The following is an 18,920-nucleotide window of genomic DNA, read 5'->3' as shown; positions in this document are numbered from 1 at the left end:
TCTAGAGTTCTGGAGTCAGTAGCACAGACTGTCAGTCTGTCTATCAGTCACTCAGTCCCAATAGAGGAGATGTCTATCTGGAGCACCAAGCCTTCTGTAAGTGGCAGACATTCTCCCTATTGACTCCAGCATTGTGTGTGCAGTGTGTGTCTGTCCATCCATCCATGCTGGATAACCTAAGACAGTAGTTTTATTACACTCCTCAAGGGAGTTAGATAGGTCACGAGCCACCCTGCATTCTTCGCTTTCATTCTGAAATGTATTTGCTCTGTCTCCACTATATTGCTGTCTGGCATCACTTGTGCTCTGTAAACCATTGTGCTTTTTCTCTGGATGTTTCCTATCAATAGCCATACAAATTGGCAGGAGTCTGCTTGAGGGTGGGGTCAAATTACAGGGACCCTGACCTGAACTTTTACAAATGAACCCACTCTGCTTCCTAGGAGGTATGTATCAGTGTAACAGACACCAGAACTAAACCTGGGGCTGGAACATGGCCTTTTCAGCAAAGCCGGATATAGAGGCCCTTTGTCTGAGTCCCTCTGCTGAGCTTTCCTTTCTCCACAGGCAAATAGCAGATGGGGTAGCTGAAAATGAGATAGATATTAATGAGTCTAATGTGTGTACATTGCCGATTTTCTTGCAAAAATGTTATCAAATACAGGCTGATTTTAATAGATCTTATTCTTCTCCCTGGGTAACAGCAACCTTGTTGAGATTAGATCTGCCTCTAGACTCCTAGAATGGACGCGAAGGGAATATCAGAAGCAGTCCATCTTAGATGTACATTGAGCTTCTTTGGCAGCCATGGCTGTGGAAGAAACATGGCAGTCACAAATCAGTCTGTGCCAAGATTCTCTGTGGTGTGATAGCAGCTTTCTCAGCATTTAAAATCTGTGATCCTGCTGCCTTTTAAGACAGAAGAGAATAGAATTTTTCCATGAAAGAAACGTCATTTTCTATTAGACTCGTTTTTAAAGCATATGGCTGATAAGGCAGCATTAGGCAATTTCCACTTTCCTGCTGTTCCCCGCCCACCTTGCAGGGTGCAGTGGAAGTTATGAGGACATGCAGCATATGTGCAGAGCCAGAAACAAACACCCCTTTGTTCAGGTTATACTAGAAGTACATACAAGTCAGATCAAGCTCTGTGCAGTAGAAAAGGGCAACGAGGATGGGAAAATTTCCCCATACTTGTGAGACTTGTGGTGCAGAAACATTTCACAAAGTGTTACAACCAAGGGACAATAATATTATTATCAGTAAAGTCAGCCTTCCTTCTTGAAAGGTATTGGCGTTGGAGGAAGGAAAAAGAGAGGGGCTGAACATCTAAAACACCATGGCATCCATCAGGTCCAATACAGACCCCGTTACTATAGTATCTGAGCACCCCACCATTTTTAATGAAGTACCTAAGTAGTTAGCTAAAAATTATGTATGAAACATGCTTCGGACTGTTGGTTAAAAGTGGAAATGCATCTCTCTCATGTTCATCACCATGGTATCTGAACAAGTGAGGTAGATATGTAGGATATCACACCTTTTGTGTCACACTGTAATAACTCTTGTGGCCATTCTGACACTGAGGCCATGGCATGTTTCCAGGATGAGGGGAATAGGGAGACGGTTCAGGTTCTTGGGACTGGGCACATCTGTTCTCACAAAAAAGGAAAATTAGGTTGATATCAGAACTATGCATTTCTGTAACGGGGCTGCATGTGTAAAGTTTTGAATATCACTCCACGCACCAGAGGGGCGTTTTTTGTGGCCCACCAAGAAAAATCAGAAACCAAGCTGGCTTTTTTCCCCCAGGCTTCAGAGACTTCTGCCACCAGCTGGCAAAGAGGGGTTGCTGGATTTCTGCCTGTGATGAATTCACAGCTTTGCCCTGAGGCAGAATGTCGTCATTTTCACAGAGACGAAAGGTGGCTTCTTCTGGCCAGAATGATGAGACTCCCCCTGGGTCAAGTCTGTGAAGAGCAGCAGTGAGAAAAAGCTGCTGCCATGGGAAGACTGCTCAGTGACTTCTCTCAAATGTTCACAGGGATCAATGTGCTTCCTACACCACAAAATCCAGCCATCACAGTTGATAATCCCTGGCCCTCTGTGGGCGACCTCAGCAGAGGTCAGAGACTAAACGCTGGAGGAGACTGAATTCATCTCTGGCTCCTAGAGGTGGTCCCACCAGATCAGGGTTGAGGCTTGGTTTTCTTTCACCAGCCCCCTCCTACTCCGCCTCCGCTCTGCACTGCCTAACTGTCTCTTGCGCTCTGTGCTCCTCCTCTCCCACCCTGCAAGCTAGCGATGCTAATGCCGTGCAACGAGCTAGGTCCTAGTGTATTTTAAGGGGACAAGCTTTTTAGTTATTAATTTTTGCCCTCTTGTTATCTGGGCACCTTTTCTACCTATCAGAATCGTTGAAACGTCTCAGTTATAGAGTGATGACCCCAGCATGTATGGGTTTAATGGCATTTCTGCGTGGTGTGACAGGGTCAGACTGGATGGCTACTGGAGAGGGCTAGAAGGCCGATATATCAGCCCCTCACGTCCCTTTTCCTCTGGTAGCTGAGCAGGGGTTACTCCAGGTTAAATAACACCCCTGGAGCCAATCAAAACCCTGCCTAGGGCTTGTTAAAAGCCTCCCCTCCAGAGAAAGGGTGCGGCTGGAGTCCTGGGAGTGAGGTGAGCAACCAGAGTGTGTGAGCAGGCAAGCTGCTGTCGAGAGCCAGGAGGGTGGCGGAGAAGGATGGCGGCAGGAAAGGATTCTGCAGGTACAAAGGCTGGGGGAGGGAAAATCCCTGCCCGAAGAGGGCAAAGGACCTTTCCCAGACCTGGAGGCCTAAGGGAAGAGACCCTGCCAGAAGGGACAGATTGAACTGGACATTTGGTGTGGCACTACCACACCCAGTGGGGCTGTCAGGGGTCAAGAACCCCCCCGGCAAGGAGGCAGGAAGGGCCCCTGTCCGGGCAGGGTACGGACATTAAGTCGAGGGGGATGAGGAAGTAACCCAGAGAATCCAGCAGCTTTCCTGAAGCCACAGTGCAAGGCTGCTACTGGTAGGGTCCCTGGGTTGGGGCCTGGAGTCAAGCGGGGACCGGGCCCCCCCTACACCCTACCAGCCATTCACTGGAGGGGCAAGAGCCCCAGCGAAGAGGCAAGGGCCTATGAGAACTAGAGACAGGACTGGGAGCCAGCAGGAAACGGCCATCTTAGGAAGTCTGTATTACCCTCCCCCACCACTGGAGGGTGGAAGCACACGAAGGGGTGAAGCAGTTCCCTGACCTGCTGCTGGAAGGAAGCACTGGACCCACCGAGATAGAGGAAGAGCTTTGTCACTGTAGGTTTAAAACCTGCATGCTGAACGGCTCTGTAATGCTGATACATGCAACCTGAACAGATGCCCTGGAAGGGCACTCACAGCTACTGCCCTTAACTGAACACAGATCCCTGCGGTCTGCAGGGCCCCAGATCTCTATAAAGCAGGGTTTGGACCGGGAGGCGCTTCTCCTTGGTCCTACTGCTGGAGCCTGAGCGGAGGAGGCAGGCCTTGTGTAGCTTCTCTACACGGGTGGGAGGTCCCATGCTGTCACTTACCTGGCATATGCTTAAAGGGACACAGTCAAATTAAAAATTTCATTTCTGGTTTCAAGATGACTGCGTTCTTTAAGGCCAAAGTTGGAGATTAATTGGCACGAATGGTTTATTCAACAACCTTTCCTTTTTCTCTGTTCTCAATCAGATCATGGTTAATATATTTGAAGTGATTAATACAGTAATGAAGAGTTCTCGGTGCATAGTTTGTTTGCAGGCAGTGCACTGGGAGTATTTACATTCAAAGTTCAGACTAGTTTGGTTTGACAAATAGAGCATGTGATATTGTTCCTCTTCCCTGTCTGGACAACCATAACTCTTGGAATCAGGTGCAAATACTGGCCTTTACGGGTGTGTAAATATTCTCCCAGGGTGGTTTAGGGTTTGCTGGTTTGTTACTATTCTTGCTAGTAAATGCAAATACTGGAATAATCAATGAAGGCCAATGCAAAAGGGGTGGGAACACAGTCTCAGCAAATACATTTCTGTATGAATATTCATGGCAGCAGGTTTTCGACACTTGCCCAGCTCTGGAGCTGGTTCTGTCAAATAATGGCCTTTCTGTTTTGTTCAAAGTTGGCTCTTTTTTAAGTGAAAAAAAGAAAAGTGATCAAATCTGAGTTGGTTTCAGTTCTTCCTCCAAAAAGTGAAACATTTCCATGAAAATTTTCTTTAAAAAAAAAAAAAAAGAATTTTTTCCCCCCTCCAAAAATTTGCACTGAAAATACTTATCACTTCCCAACCATCTCTGCATAACTCTCCTTATGGCTGGACTCACCACCATCATTACCACCCAGCTACTAGCTCATTGGGGGCTTGGGCGGAATGGGCCAGTAGCTTGTGTGTGTAGGAGGCTAAATGAAGTCTCAGAAGGTGCTAGCTGAGTTCTGTCTCCTTCACTTTCTCTGTGATCGTATGACCCCAGGGTCCTCACTTACCAAACGGGTGTGTGTGAACAGCATCTACAGGCCTGGAGCTATTTAGCCAGTTGGAGAAGGAGCAATGTTATTTATTATTCCCTTCTGCAGCATATGGACTAAAACCTTCCCGCCAATACAAGGGAGAAGAGGTGGGCTGGGTGTGGCAATGATGCTGAGTTTCCATCTCAGCCACCTCCAGGTATGAGGTCCGGAGATTATGTATTGGCAGAACAATAACAGTCAGCTGAAGAAAAGGAAAAAGCTTTTGATAAAGGCCAGGCCTGGGACGGGATGGTAATATTCACGTATCCTGTGCTCTCATGGCTCTCTACTGCTCTCTTGGCATTTGTCACCTTTCACTGCCGTTGTATTCCCTCAGCAGTTCCCACCACCACTTGGTCACCACAAGCTCCCCTTGTGTGCTGTGCATTTGCTCAGTCCTGTTTCCCAAGCTAGTTGCCTTGGGGAACTGGTGCAGACCCGGGCTCCATTTCTGTTGTAAATCTGAAGAAATGATGATGGATCTCAAAGGACGACTTTACAGCCAGTCTGGAGAGAGGCTGCCAGTTGCAGCCTGTTGGGCAAATGTGCACAGGGGGAGGACATGGGAGGGAACTGCATCTCCACAGACAAAGCCTCCTTGAAGAGGCCGGAGGGCCTTCTGTCACAGGCTCTGCATGTGTCTCTGGGTCATTAACCAAAATTAAGGTAGAAAAGCCTCTCACCACCAGATGATCCTATGTAGCCCCTGTGACCTGGCCACCATCCCTCTCCAACACAACAGGCTCCAAGGTGAAAGGCTGGATGTGAACCTTTCCCCCACTATGTTTTCACTGGCTCTCTAAGAAGAAATCCTAATTCCATTGCTCCTCTTGGACTCAGGGTCTCATCTCTTTCCTGCTGCGGGGGGACAGGATGTTTCCATGGCTGGCACTGACAGGCCGTAGCAGGGACCGAATTCTCTTTAACTGAACATCCCAGCTTCCCAGAACTGTCTGGGGAGTGGGATCTCCATAGCCTGAGGATTGGTCACAGGCAAGCAGCAAGGAGGTAGAGGACTCAGACTTTGGTGGAGAGGGAGCTCCCCTCCACGCGTTATGGCTCTGGGGTTTGCAGGACCTACCTCTGGCACAACACCAACCAGGGGCTCCTAGTGAGGGCCAGGCCTGGCACTGCTGAAGCTCCTTCCTGAAGCAGAGCACAGGACGCTGGCTGTGTGCGGAAGCACGTCTGTGTGTTTCCTCTGTTCTGGAGCTATCCGCTCTGGCTCTTGCTTTGAAGCAGTCCCACGCTCCTACTCCAAGAGGTCAGTTTGCCTCTTGGTGCTTCTTAGAGAAGCTGCTGACGTGGTGAGTTGCCTTTTGCAAATGAGCTGAGCTGTGGCAGGGCTGCTAAAATAAGTAACTATTTCCTCAGCCAGACCAGATGTGGCCGGCACTGGTGAGTGAGCGTCTGCGTCCTAGAAACCTGCTGCTGGGAGTGTGCCGATGGGGCAACAACCAGGGCTCTCTGGGCCCTGTGACAGCGACTCCATTATCTGACACACTGCAGCCAGCTCTTAGCCTCTTGCTTCCCCACCACGGTGACATATGCTGTTTAATGCCTCCAGCAAATTCGAATCAGCTTGTCAGCTTTTAAAGACAAAGGGCTGACGTTTTCTCTGCTTTATTCTGGTGCTGGTTTGGGTTGTTAGAAATTAGACCCAGTGGATAGGAGCTGCCATGTTTGCAACTACCTATGAGGCTAAACTGCATGTCTAGCAACTCTTTTGGGGAGGGTTGTTTTGAAACTGTAAGGAGACTTTCAGATAAATCTGGGAATGCACTAGTGGTCAATAACTATCTGAAGGGCGTGCCTCTGCCAACACTCTTAGGACAAGACTCCAGCTACTCAGCATGGATCAAGGTCTCCAGCTATAATTTCTACTAGCTTAATTCTAGGCTTTTTTCACTTGGCTTTCGGAATGTGTGTGTTTTTTCCCCTGTTGCCTCTTGCTCTTTCACTGTGAATATCTCTCAGTGCGTCACATCCTAAAGCACAACTTTGTCCAAAAGTAGTTCACAGCACCCATGTCAGGACATCTGCCTGCGGAGATGAATGTGGGCGATAAGGATTCAGAATGCTTCTTTCCCAAACAGGCACTTGCTTTGCTCAAGTTACTAGCCCAAGATGGAAGTGGGAGGGGGAGGTTACCACTAAATCAAAGAGGGTGAATTCGCCCTGTTTTATCTCCAGCCTGCTGAATGTGTCAATCTTTGCAGAGCTAGTAACTAGGTTGTTGCATGGAGGAGGGGACCTAACAGCAGCGTGACTAGCAACTGGAAATGTGTACACACGCACATGCACATATACTCAATGCATTGCACCCCAAACCTTACCCATCATGTTCCAAGATAAACTATCTGTTAGGGCTTGTCTACACAGGGAGTTATTTCAGAATAGCTATTTCTGATGAACTATTCCTGATCAATTCCATGAGTGGACGCTCTTATTCCAGAATAAGAATGCCTTATTCCGAATTAGCTTAATTCACTTTGGAAGTATATTAAACTAACGTGGAGTAAAACACTCTTATTCTGGAATAAGAGCTTCTGCACAGGGAGTTAGTCAGGAATAGGTATTCTGCTTTCAATTCACATCCTACCTTAATCCAAATTAGCTTCTCAGTGAGACAAGCCCAGATTTACACCAGTGTATAACTGGAGAATCTCCACTGACTTCAGGGGAGTGACTCCTCATTCATATACTGGTATCAGCACGTAGTGTGCCAGGCTCACTGTCGTCACAGTCACAGCAGTTGTGGTCAGACAGAGCAAATAGTGAATTAATAAAAGTTACATGAACTCCCCCAAGACAGGTAAAGACAGCTATCAAGACAAGAACTTGAAAGGTGCACCGGAGAGGGTCAGTAGTATTTAGGCTGACAGGAAGACTAATTGGATGAAAATATGAAAAGGTGAATTTGGGCTAAAGATCAGGAAAGCAGAATGATATGTTAGTCTTTGAATCATCTCCCAAGGCAGAAGCCCATTGTTTGGGTCTATGATGGGGTGGACTAAGCCATGAGGCCCACTGCTGCCGGTGGCCCTGCCACACGCCGCCCCAGAAAAGAGCAGACAAGAAGGGTCCTCCAAACTGCTGAGAGCGGCTGTGTGGGACTCAGCCAGGAAAGAGGCTGCAGACAGGGAGCAGCCAATCAGGGCCCAGCAGGCTTGTATAAAAGGAGCTGCAGGGCCAGCGTGAGTTCAGTCTACTGGCAGTGACTAGGAGACTTACACACCAGAAGTGGTTTGTTTTGCACACGGACTGTGTGTGACTTGGACAGAAGGCTGAATCACCAAAGACCCGCCTGATGAGTGCAGTGGCTCACAGGGGCACCATGAGTGGAGGAAATTGAGAAAACTACAGGCATACACACTTGACCAGGGGCCCTCATGAGAGGTAAGTGCACCCCATTACAGGGACATACAACACTGGACTGGTCAAAGCAGTGGTGATAGAGCTGAGTGAATAATCTATGTGGCTGATCTAGCTTCTGTGTTTATAATGTGAGTAGGCTGGCATGTCGTAGAATGACTTGCCATTCAGACCTAGTCTGAGAAGACCTGTTCAGATGTTTTCATTCTATATATTGAGCACAAATATTCACAATTCAAACTGTTCTGCTCTTTTGTGATTGGTCAGATGAGTCATAAGCTATTGTGTCCCTAGATTAGATGAGTCTGTAAGCGATTTTTGGAATAAAGACCCACATGTGTAAATTAGAAATTGGGCTTCTGATGATACTGACTCATGTGACTTTGAAATTTGCTTTCCTTGATCGTTTTCCCCATAATACTCACTCACTCAAATGTGCACAGAAAGTGCAAGGGGAACATAGTATGGCCCTTGCAGACCCATTGGGAAAGTCAAAGGGAATTGTTTACATTACTCTAAATGGTGAATATATTGTGGGGAGCAGTCCTGGACTGGCTCCTGGGGACTAGACTGGATGGGACCATCTTTAAGGTCCATAGTTCCATGATAACTTTATCTGTCATAACGTAGGCCCAGTGTCCAATTCTGTGTGCTCAAGGTCTGCAAGATGTGCAAATCTCCTTCTCCCCGCAATGCACCATCCAGGCCTGATGCATAGCTAGTGACCAGGGACCTGTTCTCAAACTTCTTCACTATGAGTTGTTACACTTGGCAGAACACCCGCTCCCAGCAGTCTCAGGTCCCATGTAACTGTACTTTGTTGTCTGCCTATCTACTAAACACTCCCACTGACCCTTCATGTTGCTGATTATGAAGATGGTGAACATTCTGTCCCTGAGGGAATATAGCCTCATTTCATTAGGGGAGGCAAACAGTTGGCTTTCTGCATGACTAATTCTTGCATTTGCTGATCCCCTGGGATAAGGTAGAGGACCTGAAGCTAAAATGGGATGATTTGCCTGGTTTCTGCACTGTATTTGGAGGCTGCTGCCCATTTGTACTCTGCTCTGGGGCTTCAGCAGGTCCCCTGCGCTCCAATCCATTTGACCATACCAGTGAAGTGGAGAAAATGAACTGTTTCCTTTCTAGCCACTGATTCAACAAAGAGCAGGGAAAAAACAAGGCAGCGATTGTTTTAAAAAGTACTTGCTTTGAGCAACCATAGATTATTTGGCTGCAATCCCATAATGTTTTGCTTTGGTTTGACTTGCAGGGAGAAGAGAGAGTAAAAAGGAGTTTCCAAGTGACATGCAAAGTGGGACAGATTTGTTAATCTTAATGGGTTCACATGTGCTGTAGGAGACCACTTTCAATGAAGTGGACAATTAAAGGTTAGTAGGCAATAGGGTATGTTACAAATTGTTTTTATGGACCATAAAACCAGTGTTTCTGTTAATTCTGGTTTTTAGAGTCCAGCAGAGTTATGAATTTAAGTTTCCAGGCTCATCTTTTGAAGGTGTTGAATAGGTTTCCTTTGGGAGCAAGGCCTGAGAGATCAGATATGGAGTGATTGTTTTGGGAAAAGTGTTTGCCCATGAGTGACAATGTGTTTTTTACTTTTATCATTTTTCTGTTTGAGTTCATTCAAGAGTGTAATGATTGTCTGTCTGGTTTCACCCACATAGTTGTTGTTGGGGTGTTTGATGCACCGGATGAGGTATACCACATATTGTGACAGGCATGTGTAGGACGCCTGGATTTTGAAAGTTTTGTGGGGGTGGGTCTTGAATACTGTAGCAGTGGAGATATGTTTTCAGGTTTTGCATCTGTTCTGGCATGGTCTGGTGGCACTTCGAGTTGATGTGTCCTGAGCTGTGGGGAGCTTGCTTCTGATGATTAGAAGTAGGAAGTCTTGGTAATCTCCTGGGTGATCTTGTTCTCCTGGGATCTCCTGCCTAGTTCTGCAGATCCAGGAGGTTCAGATCGTTTCGGTTAAGATCTGTACTTCTCCAAATGGAAAAGAACCATCCTGAATCTTTGGGAGTTCTCCAGTCACTGGGTTAGAGGGAAATACCAAACATTCTCCTCCCCCAGTTAAGGTCCCCATTCCTTGCTTTTCCAATTTGATGTCAACTTTGCCAAGGTTCTTTGTTTATGATCAAATCACAGTGCTCCTAGTTTAAAAAGATTAGACACTGAGCACAATAGGGCAGTGTTAGACTGGGGTACCAGAGTGTCACATGGACAAAGGACTGACTAGAAAAAGAGTAGCTGTAGCATCAGCTGTGTTATTGACAAGGCCCTTTTACTGATCCTTAGCTCTATACTGCAGCCACTCTAATAGATGCTGCAGGCCTCCTTCTTATCCCAGCCTGCTGCAGACTTAGAAGTGCATTGTTATCTTTCCGATATGGGACCCCCGGGGTGCACTGCAAAAGGTGCCACTGTGGTCCCAGGGGGATTTCTAAATGCCAGCAATAAAGCGAAGGGGAAAAGCTTGCCCCAGAGCCCCCATGACAGGTTCCAGGCACACAGTGAGCATGATTCCAATTTGACAAACTTAGTGAGTGATTAATTAGCCAGGAGAAACAGGGTGACACATGTGAATATTAGAAAAGAAATTCTGAGGATCAAGTCCATCTCTGTAAACAGAAATATCTCTCTTACTCGGTGAGACAAGAAGGGAGCAGTGAAGCTCCTTGACTTCCCCAGACAGCCTCTAATGATACTTTCTGCAGTTTGCATCAATCCAGATTAGGCTTTGTGCTGACACAGACAGATCTTAACTAGGCTCTCATCCAATGGAGTTGCATGTTGGCCTATTCCCTGCTTGTTCAGCTCTCGAGCTGGGCAACATGCCTGACACAGAATATCTGCAAATCTCTTTGATCGGCTAACCCTGCTCTTCCTGATTGCTCTGCCAAATGAAGGTTTCTTTTCACTACGATGAGGAGCGCTGTAGTGATGAGGGTAGGCTATGTGCCGGGGGAAGTGTGTGGGGTTTGTTACTTGAGTTGTTCCATGCATCAGTTTGTGGAGAAGATGAAACAGCTCAGAGAAAGTGGTTCCCATTTAGGAGAAGGAGGACAGGATATTAAAGAAACTCTCCAGGTTTGGTAATTTTATTAAATGAAGTTGGTGCAGGTGGAAGGTGCCACAGGGACAGCTCTAAAGAGTGAAATCCCTTGTAGATACCCAAGAGCAAGGACTCTAGGCGGTAGAGGAGAATTCAGCCCCACTTGTTCCTTCACTTCTCTGCTGAGACAATCAGCAAGGAACTCATTTAGTGCTTGCTGTAGGGATGTGATGTGGACATCTGTCCGCTAGGCCTCTGACCCGGCAATTAACTGCACGTGAGTGCATTTTCAGTTGCAGGTTCAGGGACTAGAACCTGAGGCCACAACCCCTGCTCTTTTCCAACAGTTCTGGAGATACAGCTGAGAGATGGGGACCACTTTTGGCCATGATTGCCCAAGACTGGATTTTAACTCTCAAACTAGGAGTGGAAGAATCCACATCCCATCAACAATGTGCAGAAGGCTTGGAAGTGCTCCAGGGTTAAAATGTTTCCAGAATAACGTCCACTCAAAGGTGTTTGAATTTACCCAGATAACCTTTTTTATTTTGCTTTGGGTTTTTTGCATTGATCATGCTAGCATCTCCTTCCACTCTCTGGTCTGCTTGTTTGGATTTTCTTGGCTACTTAAAGATCTGATAAATTGACTGAGAGGTTCGTTGGTTTCAACTTTCACAGCTTTAATAAATAAACATGCAGCCCTCCAAACAGGTTTTGAATCTACCTGCCTCCCATTCCTACCTGGATTTTCAATGGAAAATCTGTAACGTCCTGCATATATCCCCTTTGTGTATGGGGCAACAGCAGAGATGATCACTACTGAAAAATTCCTCCTAGCTCTTACAGACGAGCCAAACAGGGTGTGCACACAACCCTGTACAGTTGTTGCTCAGAAATTATATAAGAGTGGGAAGCTGCAATGCTGCTCTACGGTACATGTATTTCACCCAGCTTTGTGTGGGAGGAAAACCCCGGGTGGCTTTTTGTTTGAGAGAGTCAGTGTGTCCTGTGGACAAGATATCAAACACCTCTTTGCTTAAGATCAAACTCACCCAGTGCGTTGGAGCACCTGCAGTTTTCTGGAACAGTGCCTGGGTGCAGAAAGCCAGCGGCCGCCAAGAGTAAATTCATTTGAGTAGCTGAGTCATCCTGATGGGGTGAACGTTTGGGGTGAGATTTTTAAAGCTGCCTAGGGTGTCCAATTCCTTTAAGCAGCTTTAGAAATCTGTCTCCATGTCAATCTCAGGGGGCCAACTTGAACCTGATTGGGAGCTGGCTGCCATCAACACTAGTTTCATTTTTATTCACTTCGGATTTGCTTCTGCAACCCCTACTCATGCACCTAGTCTCCTGGGATTCACGGGTGCCCTTTACATAAGGAAGCATTGCAAAATCAGCTCCTACGTGTGGCTTGGTAAAAAGCGAATAATGATCCAAGGGCAAGTCTGAGAAGGAACAACATGATTGAAGGTGTCATGTGTCAGTCATGGTTTTCAGTATCGTTAGTGAATGGCAAAGCAGAGTAATTGATTTTTTTTCCAGGCTGTGATTGGCTGAAGCCCTTCTCCCAGCCTACATGAGTCTCTACAATAGTGAAAAGGTGCGTGGTAATTGCGATCTGTATGATATACACACCGATGGGGTGAAGCCTGATACTTGTTGAGAAGGCTCCAGCTTTTGAAGGATTCTGGGCTTGATTGTCGTTCCAGACAAGTGTACCCTGACAGTCGTCCCTTTTTACAATAAATCAGAAGCAAAATGAATAAATTAGGTATTGAAGTTCCTTGTGGGCTTCATTGATGCGATTGCAGGTGGAAAAGACAGGTAACATAACCAGAGGGAATGGGTGTCAAGCCTGCTCCGTACAGTCCCAGGTTATGTCACCAATCAGCTGGTGAAATAGAGAGATTTCCCATGTATATTTAGTAAATCAACATGACAATGTCATATACAATTGGAGTTAATTAGGCAAACCCTCTTGCTGTGTATACTGTATCTTATGCCTTAAAGGTAAAGAGACTTCAGTCATTACTGCTGCTTTTTAAATGCCACTGAAGCTGATTGGTTGCAGCCCCATGGACTAAGGCACACAAGCCAACATCCACTCCAGATTGTCTGCACTCAGATGAGCATTGGGAAAAGTGCACTCATTGATAGGGAAGAGAATCATGATAGAAAATACCTTACCCAGAATGTAGACCACACATTCACCCCCTTTTCCCATTGCACACTTATTAGGGTGTAGATCTCACACACTCCCCCATTGCACTGGAGTATAGATTCTCTCACACACACACACACATGCTCTCGCTTTAACTGGGATACTGTGCGTGAGGTTTAACTGAGATCTGCCTCCTCTTACCCTGGCCCAGCTTCCAGGGCAGGATATTTGCTGTAAGGGAAAGCACTGGCCTTTCCCCTTAGCTTTTTTCTCTCTGGCAGAGAGGGGGGTTGCTGCAGTCTGAGGTCTCAGGAAGTCCATTCTAGGGGAAACCCAAGGACAGTTGTAGATTCCCTGATTTAAAAACTGACTGTTATCTGCAGGAATTGCCTAACACAGGCTAAGAGGTTGCCTAAATGCTAATACCAATTGTCTGAGATTAAGGGCCGACACTTATCCGGGTATGATGGAGGATGGAAGGAGGCCCCACATCACCCTCCATGTGCACCCCACATATGGAGCAGCCACTAGTATGCATCTTGCACCCCAGCCGTGGTTCTCACCGCAGAGGACATGGAGAGGAGATAGTCCTGCCTTCTCTCCCTGCTACCAATTTGCAGGGCCAGTCAGGTGCATGTGGGGGAGCATCCACTGGAAGAGTGCAGCATATGAGCCCAGCCTGTGCACTGGGCTACGTGGGAAAGGATTGTGCCTCCCTGAAATCCTCTACTCCCTCAAGCTGCCCTTGCGGTCGTGCAGCTTCATCCCACCACTTCAACCCAGGCCCAGGTTTGGCCTGTAGCAGTGGGGACTGTTGCTGTGGGATCCTGCAGTATTTTCATACAAGGGGGGATAGTCATTGTTTGCTGGAAGCCTCCTATTTCTCGTGATCAGTGTTCTCTCCACACCCCCATAGCTGAGGTGGATGTGGCTGGTTTTACTGCCGTAGATCCTGCCATATTGAGCCTGTGTCAACCCCACTGCCTTCAGTGCAGCTGCAGCGAGGTAAGGGGTAGCAGGATCTGTCCCATTTCCCCAGTCAGAGATCATTTTTGGGCACGTGTGTGTGTTTTGTTTCTCAGGACACAGACAGAAGCAGGAATGACAATAACACCTGCCACTTATCTAGAAATGCCAGCTGCCAAGAGCTTCGCTGGCCTAAAGCAGCTGATCATGGGGAGACCCTGTCATCCCCACTTCACGGGTGGGGGAAGTGAGTCACAGAACAGTTAAATGATGTAGCAACTCACTGGTAGAGCTGAGGCTAGGACCTAGGAGTCCGGGATCCAGCCCCTCGGCTCTGACCATGAGACTCCACTCCCATGGGACTCATTTGTCATCCACGGAGCAGACAGCGTCAGTAACAAAAAGCCTTTTTGGCCATAATCCACTTAGCAGACGATCCTGTTGGGTCTCCAAGTGAGAGGGGTGGAGACTTTAGGTGACAGCGACTGACGACTCTGGCCCTGGTGGAAGGGGAGTTGTTTTGGGGTTGAGTGTCAGGTGATCTCGGTGCCAGACTGGTCATGGTGCCCTGGGGCTGCCATATGTTTCTAAACTGAGCAGACACGCAGCCTGGCCTGGAAAGGAAACCAGACCCAAGTCTCAGCGAGGAGGATTAGTCTGGCCGTGACAACAGCATCAATGACTCTCTAAGGGGCACAGCCTGACAAGGCAGCTGAGGGCCGGGGCTGCTGTCCCCCAGCAGCAACAGGGGCTCTGAGGCTGCCAGCGTTCAAACGTCTGACAAGCATCACACTGCAGCTTCTGTATTCCCAGCCCATGTGTCCCTGATCCCCAGCAGAGCCCCGTGAATCCCTAATTAATAGGGCTCTTTCTAATGAACTAAGCCCGAACTGCCAACCACTGCCCTTTAATCTCTCTGCTAGTCCGAGTGAAAGAGCTTGGCAGGTGTCACTCTGGTCCCCCGCCACATGGCAGCCCCGGTGACATGGCAGGTCTGTTCTGCCTGGACTGGCTAGAGCCTGTAATGATCCTGGGCCATGGAATTAATGGCCTGTCTTCTGATTTACAGCAGGTGAGAGCAGAATCTCTGCAAACCCGCCCAGAAACAGAGCCAGAAATCCCAGTGCTGGGCATTTGGTATCAAAGCTGAAAGTCCCATTTAAATGGGCTTTCCCCAGAGCTATTCCTGGCTGCTCTGTGCACTCTACTGTACCGTGTGTCTATGGGTCTGAACAATGTGAGAAGAGCACAGCCTGCCCTTCCTGCGGCTAGCGTAGAAGTTTCTTGTGCTGCATCTGAGGAGCCGGACAGCTGCTGTGAGATTCCTGGCTGGAAGGAGCCCATGCTCCTCCTGGCCTGCTTGCCCTACCCACATTCCCCATGCGGAAACAGGAGCTCAGGCATCTTTATACTAAGAAAACCCCAACTTCTTCCTGTTCCCAAATGTACAAATACCCACCCTGATAGATCACTTGTGCATCCAACATGGAGAGGAGCATCCCTTGGCAACGGTTTGGCTGGCACAATGACCAGACAGCAGCAAGCCAGTGTGACCTGAATTCTTTCTTTCACTGGGCTCCATTCTGCAGACTCTGGACTGGCAAATCTCCAGCTAAGTTCCAGGACTGAGCCCTGGGTATTTGGAATTTTCCTTTGGATGCCTGCATCAGGGGGACTCCTCAGGAATTCCCAGGGTTGGAAATCAATGCAGAGAGCTTTAGGGAAGAGCAAACTTCCAGCTAACCTGATCTGGGCATGTGTGTGGGAGTAACCTTCTCTTGTGCTGCATATGAGGTCTGTCTGTCTGCTCAGAGCCTGCATATTTATCGTGAGCACTGTGCCAATTGCAGACTCTCTTCCTTAGTGGCTAGATGTCAAAATGAGAAACGGCTGTCTGAAATCTGAGTCATCGTACTGGATTAGAAATTCTCATAGCACACCCTATTGCCTCTCCTCCTCAACTTTATCTCAATTAGCAAGGGTCATGTATATGTAATATTTATGCCCAGCAACCTTAGTAGGCAAAGGATGCTATAGAAACTGTAGCATAGTGTGAGCACTATGGAATTTGGTTTCCAAGATTAGGGAGACAGGGTTCAGAATGGGAGCAGTTTGTTTGCTTGTTGCTGGGGTTCCCAACAGATGGCAGACATTTCTTTCCTCTTTGAGGCTGCAGGTAAAGAGCTGCACACCATGGGAGTGCGTGCTGGAGCCAGTTATACCCTGACTGGCCTGGCCTGCTATTAAACTGTCTTGCTCTGTCTTTGCAAACCAGAGAATGGTGCTGCTTTGTGAGTGTGTCACTTTGGTGGATTTGGAACAATCTGAACAGGGGCTGCCCAAATCAATCCCTGTAATAGGATTCCTCTTTCCATTGTGCAAAATGAATACCTTTTGATTGTTACTGATGTGTCTCTCACTGAACACGGCCCATGGAACACCCCTGGGAAACAGATAAAATGATAAATGGTTCCACTTCATGCTGGCACTGAAAAAGTCATTACTCAGTAAGAACAGCAGGAGTGCTCTGATACTGGACAGGATACGGGAACGTATGTCGGACCATCAGTCCATCATCTTGATATCCTCTCACCTCCAGCCGTGGCCAGTGCCTGATTCTTCAGAAGAAGATAGGGAAGTGGAACCACAGGGCACCTGGCCAGCTGCTCTACGGGACACAGAAGGATCATTTCCCTCCCCCCCCCCCCACTTTAAGTTAAACCCTACATCAGCTTAAACCTTACAGCTAAGAACTGGGAAAAATAAATTCTCCATTAAAGCCGTTATTTGAAAGCAATTGAAAAAGGAACCAGGCCAGCTAGAAAGTCGAGGTCAGAAAAGTAGCCCTGTTCCTACTTCATAAAGCTTTATCTCAGCCCTTGGGAATCCTGTATTTCTAGAGGTGGCCTTCAAAGAATGGTGCATGTGCGATAGTAGACCGAACACAGGCCTCAGAGAGAGGAGATCTGGCGTTCTAATTGTAGCTCTGACACTTACCCCTTTGGGACAAATTTTCAAAACCTGCTTCTCATTTTGCTTCTGCAGTTCTGCCCCCACACCCAACCACGGCGGGCACATGGGGCCTGAAAGAGCTGGACATTTCAGGCCAATTTGGCCTGTTTTATTAGAAGAACTCTGTGCTTGTGACAGGTGTTGGCTCGACATCCCTGGAGACTGAATATTCTCTCTCTCCATAGAGCAGAGGCTGCAGCAGTGCAGGCTCCCTCACCATGAGAGGCATCATTTCAGAAAAATTCTGGGGGGCAAAGTTGTGTCAGCCTATGGAACACTCCACATGCTCATACCATTGTCTGCAAAATTGGGGAGGGGCAAAGAATGGACCATATAGAACCATGCAAAGTTGGGGAAGGGGAAAGCCTAGCTCTGGGTGGGGCAACTGCCCCCCTCTTGTCCCATAGCAAGTCATGTCCCTGAAGACAATGTGCCTGAAACCGGAGGGGACCCATCTCTCGGGCTCAAAGGAACATTCAGCATCCCGGCCCTTTCAGTGCTTTGCTGCTGCACTCTAGCTGCCAGCAAAGGGCCCAGTGAAATCCCCGTATAATAAAAGTTTCTTTTCAGAATGTTTGCGCTGTAGAATTAGAGAATTAATTCCGATGCCTTTGCCCAGTGTGGCAGCAATAAGGGTTCTGACAGTCACATATACATTTGAATGCTTCACACTCTTCATAATTTGGTCTCTGATGACAGCTCTTTGCCTTTCTCGCAGTTCTAATTTGGATGTTGCTGACTTCCCCCTTAGCACTCAGCCTGCTTAAGCAGCGTTTCTGGGGATGCCAGGAGCTGCCAAGTGGATAATGCATCGTGAGTGTCTGATGAGGAGGATGTATGTGCATTATCCTGTGCAATAGATAATAATACAGTACGATGATAATACTTCGCATTTCCCTGTCTCCTTTCATCTGATGACTCAAAGCGCGTTACAGGCACTAATTAAGCCTAACAACACCCTGAAAGGTAGTTAAATATTATTAACCTCACTTCACAGATTGGGAAACAAAGGCACAGAGACTTTCCCAAATCACTGGTAGTACTGGAAAGAGAGCCCAGGAGTCCAGATGCCCTAGCCACCATATACTCTCACCAAGAGTTTTGAAGTTGAAAGACGTATTGTATCGTAAATCACGGGGGGGCTTGGTCTTTTTTTTATGGCCATTTTGCAGGAAATTTGCCTTCAGAGCGCTCTCTTGTGTGTGATGAGCATGCCATGCACATCAGCCAGGGCCCCAGAACCCTCTTGCCAGTCACTTCTGAGTTAACTACTGGGCACCACTGGGGGTTTATCCCTGTCCCCCCCGGCCCTGTCACTTCACGCAGCCCAAGGGCTTCTGCAGTGTGACCAGCATCCCCCATCTTGTTAAGGAGGAAGATGCAAGCCCTATAGCCAGCATGCTCTGTCTGAACTCTGAGCAGCCTGCCAGGATCCTGGGGGTTCCCTAAAGAGTTGTGTGGGGGATCCTGGGGGATTCTCTCACGAAGCAGGGGAAGTGGACTGAGCTGCCTGTGCCAATCCTCGGTGTGCAGCTAACAGCATAAACCAGAAGAGCCAGGTGTGAAACGTCTTCCTGGCAGACACTCTTAGTTAGAGCAGGCAATCTCAGCGCATAGGGAAGGGCCCAGACCCCCTCCCCCATGAGAGAGCTGGTGAGAGGCATTTACTCAGAGCGTTTTAGAGCAGGGGAAAGCCAATGACTCTGGCTCCAGCCCTGAGGGACTGGGCAGGGGACTGGACTATGGTTTTTTTCTGTCTTGACTACAGTGATTGGG

At 47.8% G+C, this 18,920-nt stretch overlaps 1 long non-coding RNA gene across 1 annotated transcript; it reads left to right on the top strand.

Moving 5' to 3' along the window:
• The first annotated feature begins 7,781 nt into the window (after nt 1-7,781).
• Nucleotides 7,782-11,705, top strand: LOC137148671 (uncharacterized). Its single transcript, XR_010918550.1, has 3 exons — nt 7,782-7,953; nt 9,203-9,320; nt 11,353-11,705. It is a non-coding gene; the product is annotated as an uncharacterized lncRNA (long non-coding RNA).
• Nucleotides 11,706-18,920: the final 7,215 nt, after the last annotated feature.

The sequence above is a fragment of the Emydura macquarii genome, unplaced genomic scaffold (assembly GCF_026122565.2).
Source record: "Emydura macquarii macquarii isolate MOO-44397 ecotype Brisbane River unplaced genomic scaffold, CSIRO-AGI_Emac_v2 contig_691, whole genome shotgun sequence".
Taxonomy (NCBI): Eukaryota; Metazoa; Chordata; order Testudines; family Chelidae; genus Emydura; species Emydura macquarii.
Note: the sequence above shows the minus strand (reverse complement) of the source record. Positions and strands in the feature narration are given on the sequence as shown.